Raw genomic sequence first — 22,771 nt, 5'->3', positions numbered from 1 at the left:
GAAATAGATAGAGGAGTATGGAGGTTTACATTTAGACATTACTTTAGTGTAATAACAATCAGCATAAAGAAAAAAATTTTTGACCTTTTCCCCATCCTGGTGGCCCAAGAAAAAAAAATACTTATAGCTTAGATTATCTCATCTTAGATGATCACATTCCCCCAAAAGGAGAAGGGAAAAAAGTATTCAATATACAATGAATCAGCTATGTCAGGCAATTTATTCTTACATATAAAAGAAAAGTTAAACACAAAAGACTCACGGTGTACATTAACAAAGTGAATTAAAATAAGGTTTACTAACAATGTATTTATAACTACTGTTATAACTCCCTGAGAAATTGATTCTTAAATCTACTATTCTATTTACCTCTTTGACTTCTTTCTTATTTATTTTGTGATTTGATTTATCTAGTTCTGAGAGTGCAAGGTTGAGATCTCCCACTATTATAGTTTTGCTGTCTATTTCTTCTTGCATCTCTCTTAATTTCCTTTTTAAGAATTTAGATACTGCACCATTTGGTGCATATATGTTTAATATTGATACAGCTTCATTATCTATGCTACCCTTTAGCAAGATATAGTACCCTTCCTTATCTCTTTTAATTAGATCAATTTTTGATTCTTAAATCTTACTAGAATATTGTAAGACTGCTGAAAAGGCAATTTAGATTTCATCTCTGCCCTGCCCTATCCAAACAACTTTCAAGACAATATGTCCAGATTTGGGTCTGTTCTTTTGTTGGTGACCATTCTCTCTTAGATAACTTAGATAGTTGCCAGAGAAAACCTCCATTGCTACCATTTCATTTCCATTTGATTGTATCCAGGACTTTCAGACCTCTTGAATTCAAAAAATCACCTATAAACTTGAACACAACCATCCCAGAATAGATCCATGTTTACCTCAGGTCAGGAAAGAACAATTTAAAGATATGACTCAAAGCCAGATTCAGGTTTGCTTACGTGAGACATGAGAAATGATGCATTTTGTGGAGACCATTATGGAGATCAGGATAAGCTGTCCCTTTCCTCATCCCTGTCTTAGGAGGTAGCTTAAAACAGTTCTGACAAAATTCACAGTTTAAGTGGAAGAGCAAAGCTGAAAGTTTCTTTCTTCCTTTTATATATCCTCTCAATCATCAGTTTTTCTGGTCCTCAGTCAATTAAAAAAAAAAAAAAACTCTTGGACACATGCTACCACATGGTCATTTGAAACCAGGAATGGCAACTCTGGGCAGACTCCATGGATGGCTCCTATTGATGTGGTGCTAGTGGTTGAGAAGAGTGAGAAATGAGGTGGGGGATCCCCACAGGACCAATGAAAAAGAATTTGAAAACCTAAAAAGTCTTTGGCAAAGGGGAATTTTATTGACACTAAGAAGCCAGCTTTGCTAGGAAGACAGACTTCTTAGTGGGTAAGGTCCTGCCAGGGAAATCATAAAGGTTAATACAGAAGAGAATATTTTCACAGAGGGCAAGAGTCCTGGCAGGCAGCTGTGCCAAGAAGAGAGCTTCCTTGGCAAAGCATAATACTCTTTTGGATTTCTGCAGAGATTTGGAGTTCCAATTTTGAACTTTTATTGGCAGTCTGAAGCTTGGGCTTTCAATTTCAATCCCTCAATGTGGTCAATGCTCCCAAGATCGAGATTTCCAGTTGAAAAGAGAGTACTACTATTTCAAAGTCCGATTCTTTTTGTACAGCAAAATAACTGTTTGGATATATAGACATATATTGTATTTAATTTATACTTTAACATATTTAACATGTATTGGTCAACCTGCCATCTGGGGGAAAGGGTGGGGAAAAGGAGGGGAAAAGTTGGAACAAAAGGTTTTACAACTGTCAATGATGAAAAATTACCCATGCATATATCTGGTAAATAAAAAGCTATAATAAAAAAAGAAAAAAAAAAAAGAAAAAAGAAAAGAGAGTACTTATCTTGGAGTTTCAAGCCACTCAATAGGAATATAGGCTGAGATCTCCAACTGAATGAGACCATATACTGGAAATAGCCCCAGGCTAACCTTCAACTCAATAGAGGGTGCAGCTAGTCCCCCCCAAGATTTCCAACTAAATGAAACCACTTATCTTGACTCCCTGAGGGCAACCCTCTCCCAGAGGAGAGTTTCTCAAAGTTCACCCTCATTGCTTCTTTCCAAAAGTCAAGGGGAACACAATTTTCATCACTATAATCCAATTCAAGCTTGTAAGAAAGAAATACGTGTGTGTGTGTGTGTGTGTGTGTGTGTGTGTGTGTGTGTGTGTGTGTGTGTGTGTGTGAATATCAAAAAAAGGACTCTGTAATTTAGGCTCAATTTTGCCAGAAATAATTTAATTGAATTTAACATTAATTTATTATCCAAGTCATTTCTAGTGGAGAGAGACAGCAAAGGAAGGAGACAGGAAGGGGAAGAAAGATGTTGAATATGGCATAATCTTCCATGCCCTCCTACATGACTTTCTACTCCCAAGAAGATTTCAGGTAACACAGGAGTTTTGAACAAGGATCATAATATGTTAAAATAAAGTTTGGGGTTAACATTTGAATAATCATCACTCAGTTCTTTCTTAAGAGTTCCTTCCAGTAATGAATATTTTTAACCTTGAATTTCCAAAGAGAAAGCACTATCCCCCAGAAATTATCCCATCCAGATAAGAGTTAAATTTGGCTTCAAAGGAAGGTCCTCGTCTTTGTTCTTTCCACTGAAAGGGGAAAGAGGAAGGTCTGGAAAGGGTTTTAAGTTGGAGAAATAATATTTCCTAATATTTTTAAAGACACTAAAAGGAAGTTTAAAAGAACATACTTCCGCAAATATAAAAATGGGATAATAATAGCACTTACCTGGCAGGGTTGTTGTGAGGATAAAATAAGATTATTATTTAAAGTGCTTAGCACACTACCTGATAGACCTTTCTACTTGTTTAAGCAATCCATTTCATTCCATCAGATTGTCCTCTCTATTATCCCCATTTTCACTCATCTTCAATTTCTCACTTCCCATTGATTCATTCCTGCTGTCTACAAATATGTTCAAGTCTCCCGTATCCTGGAAAAAAAAAAAAAAAAAGCTGGAGAAGAAAATGGCAAACTACTCAACCAAGAAAACCCATAATGGGGTCATGAAGAGTCAGACACAACTGAATAACAACTAGAACCTTCAAGATCAAGTATTTTTCAAGAGTTTGGCAATTATCAAAAATCTCTCTCTGAAGAACTTCAGATGAAAAATGCTTTCCACTCCTGAAGAAAGAAGAACTGATGGTAGCTAAATACAAATTGAAACATACTTTTTAAAAATCTTCTTTATTTTTCTTAAGTTTTTTTTGGGGGGAGAGTGTTTTCTTTCACAATATACTAATATGGAAATGTGTTTTGCATGAGACTGCACATGACCTATATCAAATTACCTGCCTCTTAATGAGGGAAGTGAGGAAGAAGGGAGAGAAATTGAAACTCAGAGTTTTAAAAATAAATGTTAAAATTTGTTTTGATTGGGGGAAAATAAAATACTCAATTTTTAAAATCCTTAAGAATTATGTTGCTGCAACACTATATGGAAATATTTTAAAATGCTTATCCATGTATAATCTATATCAGATTGCTTACTGTCTTGGGGAGGGGGAAGGGAAGGAAGGGAGGGAGGAAAAAATTTGGAACTCAAACTCTTACAAAAATGAATATTGAAAACTATCTTTCCAATAGGTATGCTTTTTGTCTAGCCTTGTATGTGTGCTACTATTTTTCATATTTTGTTATTCTGTAAGTTATTATATGGACTTACTCTTGCTGCACACAGATCCTGGGACAAAAAGGGATGTTGTAACTAGTATTTGGAAATGGAAAGAAGGTAGCCTAGTCCAACCTCCACATTTCACAGACAAGAAGGAGAAATGACTTGCCTTCACATTCAGCCAATGAATCCAGGTCTTCTGACTCCAAATCCAGAGCTAAAAAGGAAGAGATGATCCTGCTTCAGAAGCTGGTCCAGCATCAAGGTAACTGGAGATGCAAATGATTTCCCAGGATTCCATGGATCACTAAGGTCCTGAGCTTGGGAGATTTGGGGGAAAAGAAAAGGAGATAATGGCAAACTGCACGAATGATGGACTATTCAGATCATTTTCCATTCTCAATGTGATGCAGGTGCTAGCATTGGATCTCCATCCCTAGTTTCCTTGTTCTACAAAGATTACATTATATCGAGACCCATGGAAGTCACAGTTTACTTTTGAGGCATTTGTGGCCATCCTGACAGATGGCAATAGACTCCATAGTGATTGATGAGGCCCTCCCTTCTGTCCTTCCCTCCTGCCTCTGATAACTGAACAATTCCCCTGCCTCAAGCCATGCAAAACCTTGCTTCCCTCTCTTATAAGGAGAGGGGGGGAGACAAAACCTGAACCAGAGGATTTGCCCCGTTCCTGTGGGCAGAAGCATATTGCAGTTGCTGAAGTAATTTCTGATGATGGCTAGCCAACTTTTCCTGCTTCCCAGGTCCCTGTGTTTTGATCTTGCTATAGTCTATCCCACAGAAACAAGCTTTGTTTGGGTATGTTGCTATTTAAGTGATAGAGAACAGATTGTAGTCTGGATAATGGGGTCACCTCTTCCAGGACCTACTATGGAGGTTACCAGTAGGTTACTAAAATGGAGGGAGGAAGGGAGAGAAAAATAGTTTGCAATAATCATTGCTCCCTCAGGAAATTACCAACTTGGTAGCATCCCATTCCCTGGTGTTTTTCAACCAGAGGAGGCTGATAATTCGAGAAAATATAGGAACCTGGTGAGAATCAGAGATTGTTCCCTTGTCAAGTAGCAAGTATTTTGATGGAGGTAGAAGTGTCCTTTGGAATGGTTTAATTGTGTTTCCGTTAGCCTATTGTTGTTAGCAAGTCACAAGCTTAGTTTGAAAGGAAAAGAGGAGATGGCTTTCCTGGGCATATTATTGGTCTCCTCTCCAGATCTTTTCTCCTGCTCATAGCTCCATGGGTACCCTTGTATCCATCGATACCTAGACTTCACCCATTGTATGAATATTCCACATCAAAGTCCCCCATAAACTCTCCCATCTGTTTCATATGTGTAGCACAGAATAGTCTGAGATTTTATCCCAATTCCAACTTGTTGGGAGGTGTCCCCAGAGCTTGACTACCACATACTCTCAGGATTTTAGGGGAGGAAGGAGTTGAATATATCTTTATAGTGGTACAAGCACACTGATGGGGCACAATGATCCATGGATGTCATTTAGCTAACCAGATTCAATTTGTTTTGAGAAAATGTTTACAAAAATAGTCAAGTTAGAATAGTTAGTATAAAACATCCCCATCTTCACCCTCCCAGTCTCTAATCAAGTAATGTGACACACTCTCCTAGCTCCTGTTTACTGGAAGTCCTTCTCTCATCTTTATGTGCTACACAAGAAATTCTATTTTGATATAGTACAGCTTCTTTTCTGGGCTCCTTTGGGAGCCATGAATCTATTTCTCCATTGTCCTTAGATCCAAATGTAGGCCCAGACATTAGCTGATCAAGAGATCCTGCTAAGATACCAGTGGAAAGTCCAAAATCCTTTAGATCCTTCAAAGTTCAAAAGATCCTCCTCTCGCTAAAGGAAGAGGAAAGAGATTTGAGCAAAGATCAAAGCCAAGACAACTTCCTCTTCTTACCTCCCCCTTCTAAGCAATTCCTCCTCAGAGGCTTTACTGGGAAGCCAAACTTGCTCCAGTGTCTCATTTGATTTTCTATATATGATCCTTAGGGAAGGATCAAATTGCTTCATCCATTCTTATCATGATCCACTTAGCACAGTGGACAAAAGGCTAGACCTGGAGTTAGGAAGATCTGAGTTCCATCTGGATTTAAACTTTTTTTTTTTTTTTTTTTTTTAGCTGTAGAACCCTTTATCTGTAAGTCACTTAACCTCTGTCAGCCTCAATTTCCTTATCTATAAAAGGAAGATTATAACCACCTATCTCCTAGTGTTGTAAGGATTAATTGAGTTGAGATTTGTAGAGCACTTTGCAAACCTTAAAGCTCTCTGTCAATGCTAGCTGTTATTATAATTAAAGGCTATGATTAGTCCAGCAGAGATAGAAAGATAAGAGATAGAAAGAAAAATTCCATTTAAAATACTTGTAGCCCATACAAAATACTTACACGTCTACCTGACAAGACAAATCCAGGAACAATAGGAATACAATTACAAAATGTTTTCCACACAAATAAAGTCAGATCTAAACAATGAGAAAAATACTAATTGCTTATGAGTAGGCTGATCCAATGTAATACTAGCTCAATTAATCTTTATTTATCCTGTGCCATGCCAGTCAAACTCCCCAAAAATTATTTTGTAGAGCTAGAAAAAATAATTACAAAATTCATGTGGAAGAAAAGAAGGTCAAGGTAATCAAGGGAATCAATGAAAAAAAAATAAAAATGTGAAGGAACGTGGTCTAGCCATACCAAATCTCAAATCCTATTATACTGGTTTTTATCAAAAACAAAACAAAACAAAACAAAACAAAAACTGATAATTATCAAAACAGTGGTGGATCAGTGTAATAGATTAGGCATATGTTACATTTCAGTAAGTGACCACAGAAAAATTATATATGATAAGTCTCCAAATCCAAGATTTTGTGACAAGAACTCATTATTTGACCAAACTTGCTAAGGAAACTAGAAAAGAGTGTGGTAGAAACTAGGTATAGGCCAATAATCTCAAATGATATGCTGAGATAAGGTCAAAAAGAGTACATGATTTCCATATAAATGGTGATACCATAAGCAAACCAGGAGAACATGGAATAGTTTACCTGTCAGATCTATGGAAAAGGAAACTTTATGAAATGTAAAACAGATAATTTTCATTATATAAAATGAAGAAGCTTTTGCACAAACAAAACCAATGCAACAAAAATTAAAAGAAAAAAAAGAAATCCAGGGGAGACACTTTACAACAAATATCTCTGATGAAGGTCTCATTTCTAAAATATGTAGAGGACTGAGTCAAATTTATGAGATTACAAGCAATTCCCCAATTGATAAATGGTTAAAGGACCATGAACAGGCAATTTTCAGACAAATAAATCAAAACTATAATCATATGAAAAGATGCTCTAAATCACTATTGATTAGAGAAATAAAAACTAAAACAACTCTCAGGTACCACTCATACCTTTCAGATTAGCTAATATGATAAAGAAGGAAAATGATAAATGTTGGAGGGGATGCAGGGGAACTGAGATACTAATGCACTGTTGATGGAATTGTGATTAGACCTAACCATTTTGGGAAACAATTTGGAACTTTGTCCAAAAGGCTATAAAAATGTTCATATCCTTTGATTCAGCAATACCACTGCTAGGTAGGTTTGTAACGCGCCCCCCCCCCCAAAAAAAAGACTGTAAAAAGTGGAGGAGGCCTATTTGAACAAAACTATCTGTCTTCAAAGAAAGAAATTATATTTCTAGAACACAGATTGAAGCAAACTATTTCTCTCTCCCTCTCTCCCTCTCTTCCTCCCTTCATTCCTGTCCCTTCCTCCTTCCTTCCTCCTCCTCTTCTCTCTCTCTCCCTTCTTCTATTTCTCCTCCATCCCTCCCTCTCTCTGCCTCCTTTTCTTCCTCCCTTCTTCCCTCCTTCTCCCCCCTCACTTTCTCTCACTTTCTCTCCCTCCCTCCCTCTCTCCTTCATTTCCTTCTTTACTTTCATTTTCTTGTTTAAGTTTTCTTGTATGAAATGACTAAAATGGAAATAATTTACATGATTGAACATATGTAATTTATATTGGATTGCTTACCATCTCAGAATAGGAGAGTAAAGCTAGGGAGGAAGCGATAGAATTTGAAGTTCAAAATTTAAAAAAAAAAAAAAAGTTCTAACATAATTTGGGGGTGGAAATAAAATATTATTTAAAAACAAAAGAAGCTTCACTCTAAAAAAAAAAAAGGCTATGATTGATTGAAATTAAAATCTATGATTGAGATTGAATGATTGAACCTTGCTCTCCTCTTATTAAAGTATCATGGTATCTAAGTCACTTACTTTAAGTGGAATGGAATGACTTCCTTTAAGTGGAATAAGCTTCTTTATTTAGTCAACATCCTTAAAATGTACCATAAAAACCCTATTGCACATGGATGGGGCAATCCCATGAAACACAAATTATTCCTATGCTACAAATCTCACCAGCTTTCTTATCGATGAAATAAGAAAAAACATTTTATCCATTCTATAAATGAGGGAATTGATGGAAAAACCGGCATTTTTGGGGAAATTGACACCTACTGTCCATACATCAACATAAAAAGCATTGGGGAGCCTACCCAGGCTAGGGAGACCCAGACTTTGAAAAGATGAAGCCTACTTAGACATTAGGAGAAAGAAAGAGAGCCACCTGTAGTCATTCTTCCTTCACTCCTACATCTATCACAACTGGGTTATTGTTGTTGTCTTTCCATTGTCAAATAGACCACGACATCAGGGAGTTGATGTCTGCACAAGGTCACCTGGCCCATTTTCTTCTTCTGAAACCTCTGGCTCTAGTGGCAAGATATAAATCAGCACGACTGGAGCTGGCCCTCACCACCACCAATCAGCGTTTTCTGAAATTTAAACATAGATTGCCTTGAATGACAGTGATTGAGGTCAGATACCAGGAAGACTTCCTGATTGACTTGTCAAAAGTATGAAACCAAATCATCTGAAATGAAGGAGAAAAAGGGGTAGAGCTGTGATTAGTGTCCAGAAATAACAGCTACAATGACAATAACGTAACCACAGCTAACAGTTATCTAGTAATTCAAGATTTGCAAAGTGCTTTACAAATATTACTTCATTTGATTATCACAATAATCCTGGGAAGTACAATAAATTGTTTTCCTCATTTTGCAGATGGAGAAATTGAGGCAGAAATTATTCAAGTAACATGTCCAGAGGCACACAGGATTTGAACTTGGGTCTTTATGAGTACAAACCTAGTGTTCTGTCTGCTGTACCATAAAGATGCATTTATAGAGCACTTTTTATACATTATCTCAGATGTTCCTCATACACGTAACCTTATCAGGAAACAGCTACTTCTGCTGCTGCTAGTATTGTTGTTCCTGTGAGTAAACTGAGGCTGAGAAATAAGTTAAGTGACTTGGTCAGAGTCACAGTGTTGGAAGTAGGATTTGAACCCAAGCCCCTTGACCCCTAACCCCAGTTCTTTTCCTAATACACTATCTCTCACTATAGGCAATGATCTCAAGGACAGAAGTTGGGGTCTCTGAGTTTGTGGAGTGGCTCCTCAGGAGCCTCCCCCCATTTCTGGTCTTCCCTTCTACCCTTTCTTTGTATGACTATGACAAATGGGAAGCTGGGACTCAGGGAGTTCTGGAAAAGTTGTCCCCTTTTTGTGTCTGAACAAAGAAGAAAGTCCTTCTGGGCCTTTCTCCTCCCCACAAGAGAGCTCCGTGGAGGAGCTGGCTCAGTGCCGGACAGCCCATAAAAAAGTCTGGCCTGGTGGAACCCCAGGCCCCTATTTATGGCTTGCAGGAGGCACAAGCTATTAAAACAGCCCCATTTCTGGCCCCCAAATCCTACTGTGGCTCCCTCAGCACTAGCAGCAGCTGCTAGTCCCCAAAGCCCAGCTTAGCTTAGTCCCACTCAGTTGGGGGGATGAGGGGGAAGGCTGTGGAATTGTAAGCCCCTGGAATCAGGAAAGGGGCTTTCTCCGAACAACCCCAATCCAGGCCTCCCACTTCCGCAGACTTTGTAACCTTGGGCTCCAAGTCCTAGGAAAGGGGATTATTCAAAGACCCCCTGCACAATTCAGGCCCCTAGACCCCCTCCTCTCCAAGATCTGTAGTAAACCTTTTCAGACGCTCCCCTCAACCTCCAAGGCCTTGGGAACCCCTCTTCAGAGGGGATAATGTGGAGAAGCAATTTGCTTCTTTTTATGTATTGGCTAAGGACAAAATAGAGGAATGTTGGGGACCAGAAAAAAAAATTGGAGCCTAGATGTAAGTAAGGAAAAGGAGAGGAGGAGTTCATCTATCTCCATCATTACTGACAGACAGACACAGAGTGATAGGCCATCTGGTCCCTGGGAGAGCAGTCAGTCATTCAATAAACAATTGATAAGTGCTTACTATGTGCCAGGCTAGGTGCTATCGATAAAAGAAAGAAAAAAATAAGTAGATTCTGCCCTCCAAAAGTACATATTCTAATGAGAATATGCAAATAACATGCGATATACACACATATATATTACATACAAAGTGGATAAAAATGGAAGAAATATTCTAAAGCAGCCATAGGATTGAGATTCTTAAGACTTTACCCAATCAGGACTTCTGGATGGCTGGATGGATAGTTCTACATGAAGCTTCTCAGTATCTTCTTCATCCCTGCCTCAATCAGGGTAAGCATTTGGTCTCTGAATTAGCAGCCCCATTGCATCTCTCATTTTCCTCCTATGCAATAGATTGAATAAGATTTGGATTCACTTGTTCTGTTCCCAAAGGTCCTACTTGCTAGCTTGCTAGCTTTTGTTTAAAAAAAAAAAAAAAAAAAAAAAAAAGGAGGGGGAGGAGGAAGAGAACTGGAGAACATTATGAAAGGCAAAATGGACTACTTTGATTACATTAAATTAAAAAAGTTTCTTTACAAAACCAACAAAAACAAGATTAAAAGGGAAATACAAAATTGGGGGGGGGGAAATCTTTATAGCCAATGTTTCTTATAAAGGTGTCATTTCTAAAATATACAAAGAACTAAGTCAAATTTATAAGAATACAAGTCATTCCCCAACTGATAAATGGTCAAAAGATATGAACAATTTTCAGATGCTGAAATTAAAGCCATTGATAGTCATATGAAAAAATCCTCTAAATCACTATTGACTAGAGAAATGCAAATTAAGAAAACTCTGAAGTACTACCTCACACCTCTCAGATCAGCGAAGAGATAACAAATGGTGGAGGGAATGTGGGAAAACTGGGACACTAATGCATTGTTGGTGGAATTGTGAAATGATCCAATCTGGAGAACAATCTGGAATGATGCCCAAAGGGCTATAAAACAGGCATACCTTTTGATCCAGTAGTGCTACTACTAGGTTTGTATCCCAAGGAAATCACAAAAGAGGGAAAAGGACCCACACTTGCAAAAATCTTTGTAGCAGCAATTTGTGTGTGTGTGTGTGTGTGTGTGTGTGTGTGTGTGTGTGTGGTAGCAAAGAATTGGAAAATGAATAGATGCACACCAGTTGAGGAATGGCTGAATAAGCTGTGGCATAAGAAGGCAATGGAATATTATTGTTCTATAAAAATGATGAACAAGCTGATTTTAGAAAGGCCTTGAAAGATTTACACGAACTGACGCTGAGTGAAACAAGCAGAACCAGGAATACATTGAACACAACAGCAAGAGTGTGCAATGATCAACGATGAGAGACTTGCTTCTTTCAGTGGTTCAGTGATCCAAAGCAATCCCCAAAGACTTTGGAGAGAAAATGTCTCTGCAACCAGAAAAAGATCTAAGGAAAGTGAATGTAAATCAGCACATATATGTTCCCTTCTTTTTTTTTTTTTTTTTTTTTTGTATGTTTGTATTTTTTTCTCTCCTAAGTTTTTTTCTCTTTTTTCTGATTTTTCTCTCCCCAAACAATGTGTATTAAAAATAAGTTAAATCTATCTATATATCTATATCTCTATATCTATCTCTATTTATAGATGTGGGCTAGACCAGCAATCCTGAAAGTTGAGACTAATATGACTCCCAAGAGGTGTGTGCTCAACTAATCAGAGGGTGAGAAAATGAGTCACATCCCATTCTCTCTGCCATTAATCTTGGGACTTCACTCCAACACAACTACACTGCCTATCATCCTTGAATAGCCAACATTCTCCCACTCCACACCCTCCCATGTTTGTGAGAGCTCCTACCCCTTTCCATTCTGACTATGGTCTGAGCTTCTTGGGGTGTTGTTCTTGTTGTTCTTAAGCCATTATTTTTCCTGTCTTCAAGACCATATTTGGAGTTTTTGGCAAAGATACAGAAGTGATTTGCCATTTCCTTCTCCAGTTTATTTTACAGATGAGGAAACTGAGGCAAATAGAACTCAGTGATTTGTCTAGAGTCAGTCACACAGCATCTGAGGCCATATTTGAACTCAAGAAGATGAATCTTCCTGGTTCCAGTATTGATACTTTATCTATTGCACCACCTAGTTGCCCCTATTGCCTTGAAAAATCCCACATTCATATATTTCTTTTTTTATCACACACTAATACATTAAAATCACATACAAATTATGTTTGAATCTGGATAGAACTGTGTGTTTGACACCTTTATTGTAGAAGACAGATTGGATCAAGAGCAGAAACAGGACTGGGGGAAGGGGAGGAGTTTCTAAAATGTTAATTGCCAGTTGATGTTGGGAAATAGACTTCTTATCAGTGATTGCTATCCCAAAGTGAAAGTGGCTGCCTTGGAGCATAACAGGGACTAGATACTTTCTATTACTGTTTCTTTCCTATTCCTATTACTGTTGCTATTTTTATTATTACTCTTACTGTCACTGTTACTAGATTGTTTCAAAAACAGATTCAGGATTGCTTCTTAAGGCAGATTGAGGCGGAGAGTCCTTTTGGAGTTTGTATCCCTCCGTCACTAAAGTTTTGTAATTATGATTTTTCAGAATAACAGTTAATGTTCATTACTCATTCTATACTAAATAATAAGCTCCCTGAATGTCTAATTTTAAGCCTCTAGGGTCCAATAGAAAGCCCGATACATTGTTATAATAGCCAATATTTATATAGTGTTTTATATGTTCTCATTTGATCCTCACAATGATTGTAGAAGGAAGGAAGGAATTCCCACTTTATAGATGAGGAAACTGAGGCTGATCCCAGTTTCTGACCACTAGGAAGTGTAAATTTAGGTCTTACTGATTCCAAGTCTAGCACTCTCATACTGAATAAGTATTTAGTGTTTATTGTTGAATTGACTTTGGATAATTCTCCTTTCCCCAGCTCTTCCTGACTGTTCGAATCTAGGATTTTTGGTCCATGCTTGCTAGCCCAGAATGACCTCCCTAGATCTGACTTCTTTGTCAATTTGAAATTGTGTGGTTGATCTATCAACACTTTTTGGTCCCTGGCAGGCTATGGAGCCCCAGCAGTGCTGGCCCCCTGTGGCTCCTGAGCCAGTGTGCTAAGGGAGCGATCATTCGCAGAATCTCACCCCTCCAGCTCCACCATGATTTAAAGACTATCCTCCTCCTTTCAGCTCCTCCTGCCAAATCTACAAACTAAGTTCATCTACATTCCTCTAATGCTTTCAAGTTTCTAAGTATAAATATTATTAAACTCATTTTGCAGATGAGGAAACTAAAACTCAGAGGGTGAACTAATTCGCCCAAAGTCACAGAGCTAATAAGTATGAGAGCCAGGATTTATTCAGTCCATGACAGGGTCCCATTCATCATATCTTCTGCAAAGCCTTTCTAAGAGAGGGAATAGCTTCTTTTGGCAATGGACCAGAGATCTCATCATCTTCCTTTCCAGGAGGGAAGCCCTAGCTCAGCTTGGGGTGACGGCTCCATGAACATTTCAGCCAGCCCATTTTGGGGGTGTAAAAGAGCTGGTCACCTGGAGAAAACTGATTGTCAATCACAACTCCAAAGAAACCTTTCCGTGTAACATCAAGAGCAAAAATCAAAGACCTTAGATCACTTTTTTCAATATTCTTTCAAGTATTATGTTCTCAAATCGGGCCTAGTTCCTGTCCTGGGGATCAGATTGCCTCCAAATCTGTTTCCACAATTGAAAGAAAGAATGGGCCTGTCGTCCAGTACCTGGTAGATACTGTTAATATCAAGAAATCCCCATTAGTGAACAAACTCAGGACAGTCTGATGACACAGACTTAGGGCTAGAACTCATATAAAGGAGGAGCTAAGGTGGAGGACTACCAGAAAGCAGCACAGGAAGCTCCCCTCCATAGCACCAAATCAGATCCTGATGGGGAAATTGAGAAAAGTCATATTAAGGGCTTTGTCCTCTCCAGATCAGTTGGAGAACAGAATCAGGACGGTAGCACCCAGGAAAGATGGTCCATCAAGGCAAGAGAAGGTCCCAGACAAATCCTGGGCATCCCTCGACCCATTCCGGGACATTGCAAAAGAGACAGGTGCCAACTAGTAGCTGTCATTCACTACCTAGTTTTAGCACACAAATCCAGGGCTAAATGAGGAGACGTTTGCATAGGGCTGGCATCCTTGGGTAAGGAAGCCTTGGGCAGTGTAAGCCAGGAGGCTAAGGAGCCAGCCAGCAGCAGTAATTTGGCTCAGACCCCAAGAGCAGAGAAGGGTCTCAGTTTCAGCACCTAGCCCAGCCTGCGGAGAAATGAGATGGGGAATCAACAGACCAATGAGAAGCCTAAAATTCTGCCCCTCTGAAGCAACAGTGCATTCCAGTTGGCTAATAGGAACAGAGTCTAGGAGCATCTATTCGTGTACAGAGCTAAATGCAGGTCAGGAACTTGCAGAGTTCAGAGTGGTAGTAATCAGATATTGCAACAAATCACACCCCTATAGGAGACCTGCAAGCTTGCAGGCCCCCATCATCTCCCTGAAATCCTAGAACAATGCAACACACAATACCCAAGAAAGCAGCAACAAGACTAGGCTAGACTTTCCCTCTAGAAATGTGGCAGAGCCCGGCCCTAACATCAAGAACAAAATTATAAAATAGGCTGGAAGAACAGGCAAATAATGAAACAAAGTCCCAAGCTGTTGAATATTATGGTGGAAGGGATGTTCAAGATACAAAAAGGGACTAAGAAGAAAATTACTCCAAAACATCTACAAGAAATGGCTCAGAGAAAATGACAGTCTGGGTACAAATTCAACTAGAATTCCTGGAGGAGATGAAGCAAGATTTTTTAAAAATGTTTTTTATAAATGAAATGAAATACTTGAGGAAAAAATTGGATAAGAATGAATTGGAAAAGGAATCAACATCTTGACAAAAGAGGTACAAAACTTTGACAACCTGTCATCTTAGGGGAGGAGGGGGGAAGGAGGGGAAAAGTTGGAACAGAAGGGTCAATGTCGGAAAAATTACCTATGCATATGTTTGGTCAATAAAAAGTTGTAATAATAATAATAATAATAATAATAATAATAAAAGAAAATGTCCTTCAGAGTCATCTTGCAGGCAGGGATTTTGACACAAGCAATTAAAAGTGTCTTGCCAAAGTACTGGGTCTGGCTTTTGACTCCTTAACTTTGACTAACAGCTACAGGGCTGGATCTATTGTCTCACCATTCAAAGTAGGTAAAACTGTGTCCCGAATGAATTCTGTTTTAAAAGTCAGGTTATACATTTTTTTTTAAGTAAAAGGACCTGTGTACAAAAATATTTATAGCAGCTCTTTTTGTGGTGGCAAAGAATTGGACATTGAATGGGGTGCCAATCAGTTGAGAAATAGCTAAAGAAGTCGGGGTGTACTTTGGAAATAATATTGTGCTGGAATGTCATTGTGCTAATAAGAAATGTTGAATAGGCAGATTTCAGGGAAAAAAATGGAAAGATTTATGTGAACTGAGGCTGACCAGGAGAAGAGAACTAGAATACTGTACACAATAACAGCAACACTATGTGATGATCAACTTTGGTAGACTTAGCTCTTCTTAGCAATACCAGACAATTCCAAAAGACTCATGATGAAAAATGCGATTCACATTGAAAGAAAAAACTATGAAATCTGAATGCAAATCAAGGCACAACATTTTCACTTTTTTGTTGTTGTTTTTTTTTTTTTTTCTCATGATTTTTCCCTTTGGTTTCATTCTTCTTTCAAAACATGATTAATATGGAAATGTGTTTAACATAAGTGTACATATATAGTCTCTATCAGATTGTTGTCTTGGAGGGGGAATTAGAAATCAGAATCTTATTATAAATATTGAAAACTAAAAAATAAATGAATAAAATTTAAAAACAAAAAACAAAAGAAATAGACAACTATAAAAATAATTTTTAAAAGAAGAAAAAATAAAGAAGAGTCCTACATCTTGGATCTTTGTCATACCTTCTTCCTTCACTGAGACCAACGGGGTCACCTTGGACAAGGCGCTCTATTTCCCCACCATCATTTTCACCTAACAAGTTGGGGGTCTCTATGGATCCCTTGTATGTCACTCCTGACTTAGAAGTACCTGTCCACACATAGAAAAAGATGAGTTGCCTTTATGATCACTGATTGATCCCTCTCCATCGAGCTTGCTCATAGCTTTCTTCACTTTGCAGATTTCAACTTATCGATGAGCCAATTTGAAGCATTCTTCCTGAGCCCCCATGCCCGTTACTGACATGAGTGTCAGTTGCCCATTCCTCCATGATTCAGTGTGGCTCATCCTTACCCCATTTGGCCATCTAGTCTTGGATTTTGCCACTACAGGCTTTGGCGTGGCCCCAACTCCAGCCCCTTGACATGGAAATTACAATGCCTCCTAGCTTGCTTTTCCCTCCGCTTTCCTCCATTCCAGCCCAATCTTCTGTAAATACCTTTTTTAATAACAAATTGAGGCTACTGGTGGGGACTCGGGAGTTATCTCAGAAGTCTTAACCAGCCCTGAAATCCCATGTCCTGAATAAGTATTGACGCAATGAATGCCCTGAGTCTGGACAAGAGATCCAATAGAAACAATTCACCCATCAGAAGCAGATAGAGATTACACAGTAACGTGCCATATTGGTCATTCAAAGATAGATGCTGTGATGGCGCAAAAAAAACATCACTGAGTGGACACCACTGCATTGTCGTTACTTAAAGATCTTGACTTGTGGTCACCGTAGCATCATTTCCCCCATGTCCAGATAAATAACGGGCCCGGTCTCCAGTATTTGCTGCCAGATGTTTGGGATGGAATAGGGAATTATTGGACTTCCTGAACTTGAGAGCCATCTAGTTAGAACATACACAAAGGGAAAAGGGAGGAGGAAAAGATTTATTATCAGGTTGAACAAAGAATAAGAGTTACCCTCTTGAGATGAAAGTAATGGCTATATTAGAAGAATCTACATATAGATTCAGTATATCATTCTGTAATAGTCATGGCTCAGGGAATCAGATGCTGGCCAGTTGACTGGCAGAATAACGTGACTTTTAGGTTCCAATTTCCTTTCCCTTAGACCACCTTTATTCACTCTTCAGCTTTGCTAATTCACAGAGCCTCTCAGGGACTGTTCAGGAAATTAAAGGGCTGGAGATTTGAGCTATGTTTGAACACTGGGCTCTGCCTCCATCCACTGCAGTTTTCTTGGACTCCACCCAATATGACCTGCCCCAAATCGAGACAATGCCCTCAACCCCATTCTATCACTTGGCATCTTGATATAATATTCAGAAATATTCTAGCCATCTTATTGTTTGGCTGCATCGGATAGATTAAGGCAAAATGCAAATATCTCCATGTTTGGGACCAGCTAGACTAGTGTATAAGCAGCTAGGTGGCACTGTCTTTTTAGAGTTCAAATCCAGCCTCAGACACTTATGTGCCTCAGTTTTGTCATCTGTAAAATTACCTGGAGAAAGAAATGGCAATCCACTCCAGTATCTTTGCCAGGAAGATCCCAAATGAGGTCATAAAGAGTTGGACAAGACTAAAATGACTGAACAAGGGTTAGTGTATCCTGTCACCTACTAATAAGGAATATGAAAGTGGACTTACCTTGACTTCCTGCTTCCTCTTTTAGATTAAAAAAAAAAAAGCATTTAAAATTTATTCTAATTTGAATCCATTAGACCAATCTTAAGAAAAACTTTAATCATCTTTCTTTGATTTCAATTTTTCTTTTCTTTCTATCAATTCAAAAATAGTGTACTGAGTTTCTTTCTCCTGTTGTCCCAGGAAGAGTTCATCCTGGTACTAAGGTAATGATTGGACGTGGGCAAAGGATCTCTAATTGACCCACATTGACCATAACAGGATGGTGATGATCAAAACGACAAAAGTCTCTGATTACTTTGGTTAATGGAAAGTTCTTATGAGTTCCCCTTTGACTAGCTGGAAAGGTGAATCCTGAGAGAGAGGGGCCAAAGAGACATGGAATAGTTTCAGGAAAATGATTTTGGAGAATCTCTTGGAGGTGAGTTAAGTGACTCTGGTTGTATCTGATGAAGCAAAATGTGAATTGAACTTTACTCTGAGCTCTATACTTATGTCTTATTTCATAATAGAATCTCGTCTCTTATCCAGAAAGGCTGGAATATTAAAATAACTGGCAGCACAAGGACATTTTCAGAGTCATAGAGTGTCTCTCCCTAGGTTTCGTTTTTTCTAGAGAGAAAATGGCTATATTAGAATAATCTAAGCCAAGTGTGGCTTGTGACTAAGGTCAACAACCGTGTAGTTCCAAAGTCCATCGATATGGGATTATTTCTTTATTGATGAACACCAATGTCTTCCTCCTGCATGAGGAGGTAGGAGCAGAGCTAGTGAGAGTGGGAGTGAGGACAGATCCAGTCTCTTGAGTCTTTTCAAGCTATTGCTTCAGAAACTTCTTGCTTTCATCCTTTAGAGAGAAGATGGAAGATCCCACCCACTTTAGGTGAAGGAAAAGACTCCAGGAAAAGGCTGAGAGGAGAGGAGGGAGCAGTCTCCAACATATCCCCTTCCCTAGATTGCTAATTAGAGATTTGGGGGAGCTCTCCCGTGGGTGAGGTCTAGAATTCCATCTCTTGGTTGAGCTGAGTTACCTCCCTCCCAATGGGTGAAATCCTTCCCTCTGTATTGTTCGGGCCACATGCTCTTACGTAGACCTTCTCTGATTTCTGCTTCTTAAGAATTGGACAAATGGGCTCCTTTGTTAATTGCTATATGGATTCATTATGGAACTGGTACTTGATGGGAAGAAAATCAAACCTTGGGTGTAAAACTTGAGGGTCTACTTCTCCCATTAAGAGTCAGGGATCTGGGGCCGCTAGGTGGCGCAGTGGATAGAGCACTAGCCTTGAATTCAGGAGGACCCAAGTTCAAATCTGGTCTCAGACACTTAACACTTCCTAGCTGTGTGACCCTGGGCAAGTCACTTAACCCCAGCCTCAGGGAAAAAAAAAAAAAAGTCAGGGATCAGAAATTAGGTTGAACCTAAAATTATATTCACCCTAAACCAGGGTGAAGAATGTCTCTGGTTATGTCCCATGTCCGAAATGCTCTTGCTGCTCATCTCCATTTCTTGGCTTCCCTGAATTCCTTCAAGTCCCAGCTAAAATCTCACCTCCCCCAGGGAGCCTTTCCCAATCTCCCTTAATTCTAGAGTCTTCTCTTCATTTAATATTTTCAATTAATCCTGTAAGTTGCTTACTAGTACACAGTGACTTAAATGATGTCTCCTCTTTGACATTGTGAAGCCCATGAAGAACAGAAACTGTCTTTTATATTTCTTTGTATCTTCAGCATTGTACTTGGCATATAGTAGGCGTTTAATAAGTGTTTACTGACTAACTGGCTGCCTTGTGCCTAAAGCACAGAGGAGAGCATTTTCTTCCCCTGAAAGGGAAACCACCCCAACCTACATAAAACCAGTGTTACTAATACCACATCCTCATCATAAAATAATAAACATGTATTAAGCAACTACTATGTGTCAGGCACTGTACTAAACTCTGGGAATATAAAAAGAGGTAAAAACTAGCATTTCAAACACTAGAGCTCCAACAAACCTCACTAGCTGATCTTATCTGATATTGGAGGGTCAGCTTTTTCAGGTTCCCCAGCTCTATATTCCCTGACCCCAAAAATCTAAATTTCCACCTAAATTTTGACCCTTTTTTTATGATTTGGGCTAGTCACCAACTCTTGGGCTCAGTTACTTAATCAAATAGGGATGAATCGTTCCCCCTCTGTTGGAACCACAAAATTTTAGAGTGATCAGGAACCCTAGTGGCGTGCAGACTGACCAGCTTGGATCACCAAAAGGCCACCCTCTCCAATGTATCAGACGTTGACGTATCCGCCAAGTTCTCCTTCTAAGATCCCCAATAAAGGGGAATACGCCACCTCCAGAGGCACTTTTAGATGGCTTCAATTGTGTAAAAAAATATTTTCCTGACTCTGAGCCTGAATTCTTTCAAGTACTCGAAGACAGCTATCCCATCTCTCCTGAGCTTTCCCTTTTCCAGATAAAACATGAGAAGAGTCGGGAGGAATGGAGAGAATGCTAAACTTGAGTTCAGGACAACCAGTGCTTGAATCCAAGGAAAAACCACCTCCCATCTTCTCATCTCAGTAGTACTTCCCTCCCAGGGGATCAAGTGAGACAACATGCAAAGCTCTTTGAAAATCTTTTTTTTTTTCCCCTGAGGTAATTGGGGTTAAGTGACTTGCCCAGGGTCACACAGCTAGGAAGTGTTAAGTGTCTGAGATCGAATTTGAACTCAGGGCCTCCTGACTTCAGGACTGGTGCTCAATATATCCACTGCGCCACCTAGCTGCCCTCCCTTTGCAAATCTTAAAGCACCATAAAAATTTGATTTTTACTAGTTCCATTAGGAAGTCTTCCTGACTCCAGGCCCAGCACTCTATTCACTGCATCTCCTAGCTGCCCACTGGCACATAGTGGGTGCAGAATAAATGTTCATTATTGTTTGATTCACATAAAAGCGTTCTAAAAAGAACAGCATCCTATCTTAATCATTCCCAGGTCTTGAAGATTCTTCTTAAAGAGGAGGGCCTATGACCCATGTTTTGTGAACAGAGAAAATGAGGCAAGAGCAAGGAAGGCTATCAGGAAGTAAGAGCAAATCACTTGATCCTGTTTGCCTCGATTTCCCCATCTGTAAAATGAGCTGGCAAACCACTCCAGCATCTGTCCCAAGAAAATCCCAAATAGGATTATGAAGGGTCGTTCCTTCAGCTGATCCTTATATGGAATAGACTTGAGGCCCTCCTGGAGATTTATTACTGCCCTTTCCAAAATGTGGTGCCCAGAACAAAAAACAAGATGTGGTCTGACTGGTTACATAAGAAATAAAATCTCAGACATTGGAGACTCACTGACTACAATATGTCATAGACTTGAAGCTGAAAGAAACGATAAGAGGATTGAAAACTATCTTTGCATGTAATTTGAAAATAAGAAACTATCATTTAAAAAAAAGCTTTAAGAAATCATCTAGTGCATTATCATATACATTTTACAGATGAGGAAACTGAGGCTTGGAGAAGAATCAATTTGCAATGCACCCGTGATGCCTTGAGTTCAAATCCTAACCATGACATTTAGTAATTGAAAGATGGGAAAAAGAAAGGAAGGCAGACCTTTTCCAGGGTCTCAGTTTCCTTACCTATGAAATGGGCTGAGGAAATTATCTTGCAAATGGCAAATAATGATATATCACATATAGGGTCCAATCAATTATTATCACAACTCTTCTTGAATCACCACTCACAGGGTCCTCATTGTCCCAGTCCTTGTCATAGCTCACCTGAATTATTAAAATGGCCTGCTAATTGTGCACCATGCTTTAAACCTCTCTCCTCTCTCTTACATCCTCCACCCAGAAGCATGTCACTCCCCTGCTCAAGAAGCTCTAGTGGCTCCCTATTGTCTTGGTTTGGCATTAAAAGCTGTCCATATCATTGTAGCTTTATTCTGCATTAGCTTTGGTATTGAAACTTCTCTCCATGGCACCAGCTTACCCTTCCAAACTTAGAGCATGTGATTCCTCTTCTCACATTCCACATTCCAGCCAAACTGCCTTCTTTTAAAATTATTATTATTATTACTATGTTCTTTTTTAAAATAATTTTTATTATCAAAATATATGCAAGATAGTTTTCAACTTTCACCCTTGCAAAATCTTGTATTCCAAATTTTTCTCTTCCTTCTCACCTCCGCCCCCAGACAGCAAGTAATCCAATATGTTAAATATGTGTTATACATATTTCTACAATTACCCTGCTGCACAAGAAAAATCAGATAAAGGGGGGGGGATGAGAAAGAAAAAAAATGCCAGCAAACAATAAAACCAAAAAAGTGAAAATCCTATGTTGTGATCCATACTCAGACCCCATAGTTCTCTTTCTGGATACAGATGGCTCTCTCCATCACAAGTCTAGTGGAACTGGCCTTAATCATTTCATCGTTAGAAAGAGCCCTGTCAGAATGGATCATCCTATAGTCTTGTTACCGTGTCCAGTGATCTGGTTCTGCTCATTTCACTCAGCATCAGTTCATATAAGTCTCTCCAGTTCTTTCTGAAATCATCCTGCTGGTCGTTTCTTACAGAGCAATAATATTCCATAATATTCATATACCACAATTTATTCAGCCATTCTCCAATTGATGGACATCCACTCAGTTTCCAATTTCTGGCCACTACAAAGAGGGCTGCCATAAACATTCTTGCACATACAGGTCCCTTTCCCTCCTTTAAATTCTCTTTGGAATCGAAGCCCAGTAGTAACACTGCTGGATCAGAGGATACACAGTTTCACAGCCCTTTGGGCATAATTCCAAATCAACCTGCCCTTCTTAGTCTTTCTCATTATGCAACATGTATCTCTGGCTACAACAGAGATTGTATCCTCTGGATTCCCGAGGATACATGTGTATCCTCTCTGGATTCCCCGCCTTTGGTCCAGGCTGTGCCCTTACCTGGGATGTTTTTTCTCTTCTAACCTTTAGAATTCCTCCCTTCCTTCAAAAATACCACGTCCTACTGAAGGCCTTCCCACCCTGTACAATTACCTTGAATCTCT

The sequence above is a fragment of the Sminthopsis crassicaudata genome, chromosome 3 (assembly GCF_048593235.1).
Source record: "Sminthopsis crassicaudata isolate SCR6 chromosome 3, ASM4859323v1, whole genome shotgun sequence".
Classification (NCBI taxonomy): domain Eukaryota; kingdom Metazoa; phylum Chordata; class Mammalia; order Dasyuromorphia; family Dasyuridae; genus Sminthopsis; species Sminthopsis crassicaudata.
This window is presented reverse-complemented; position numbering follows the sequence as displayed.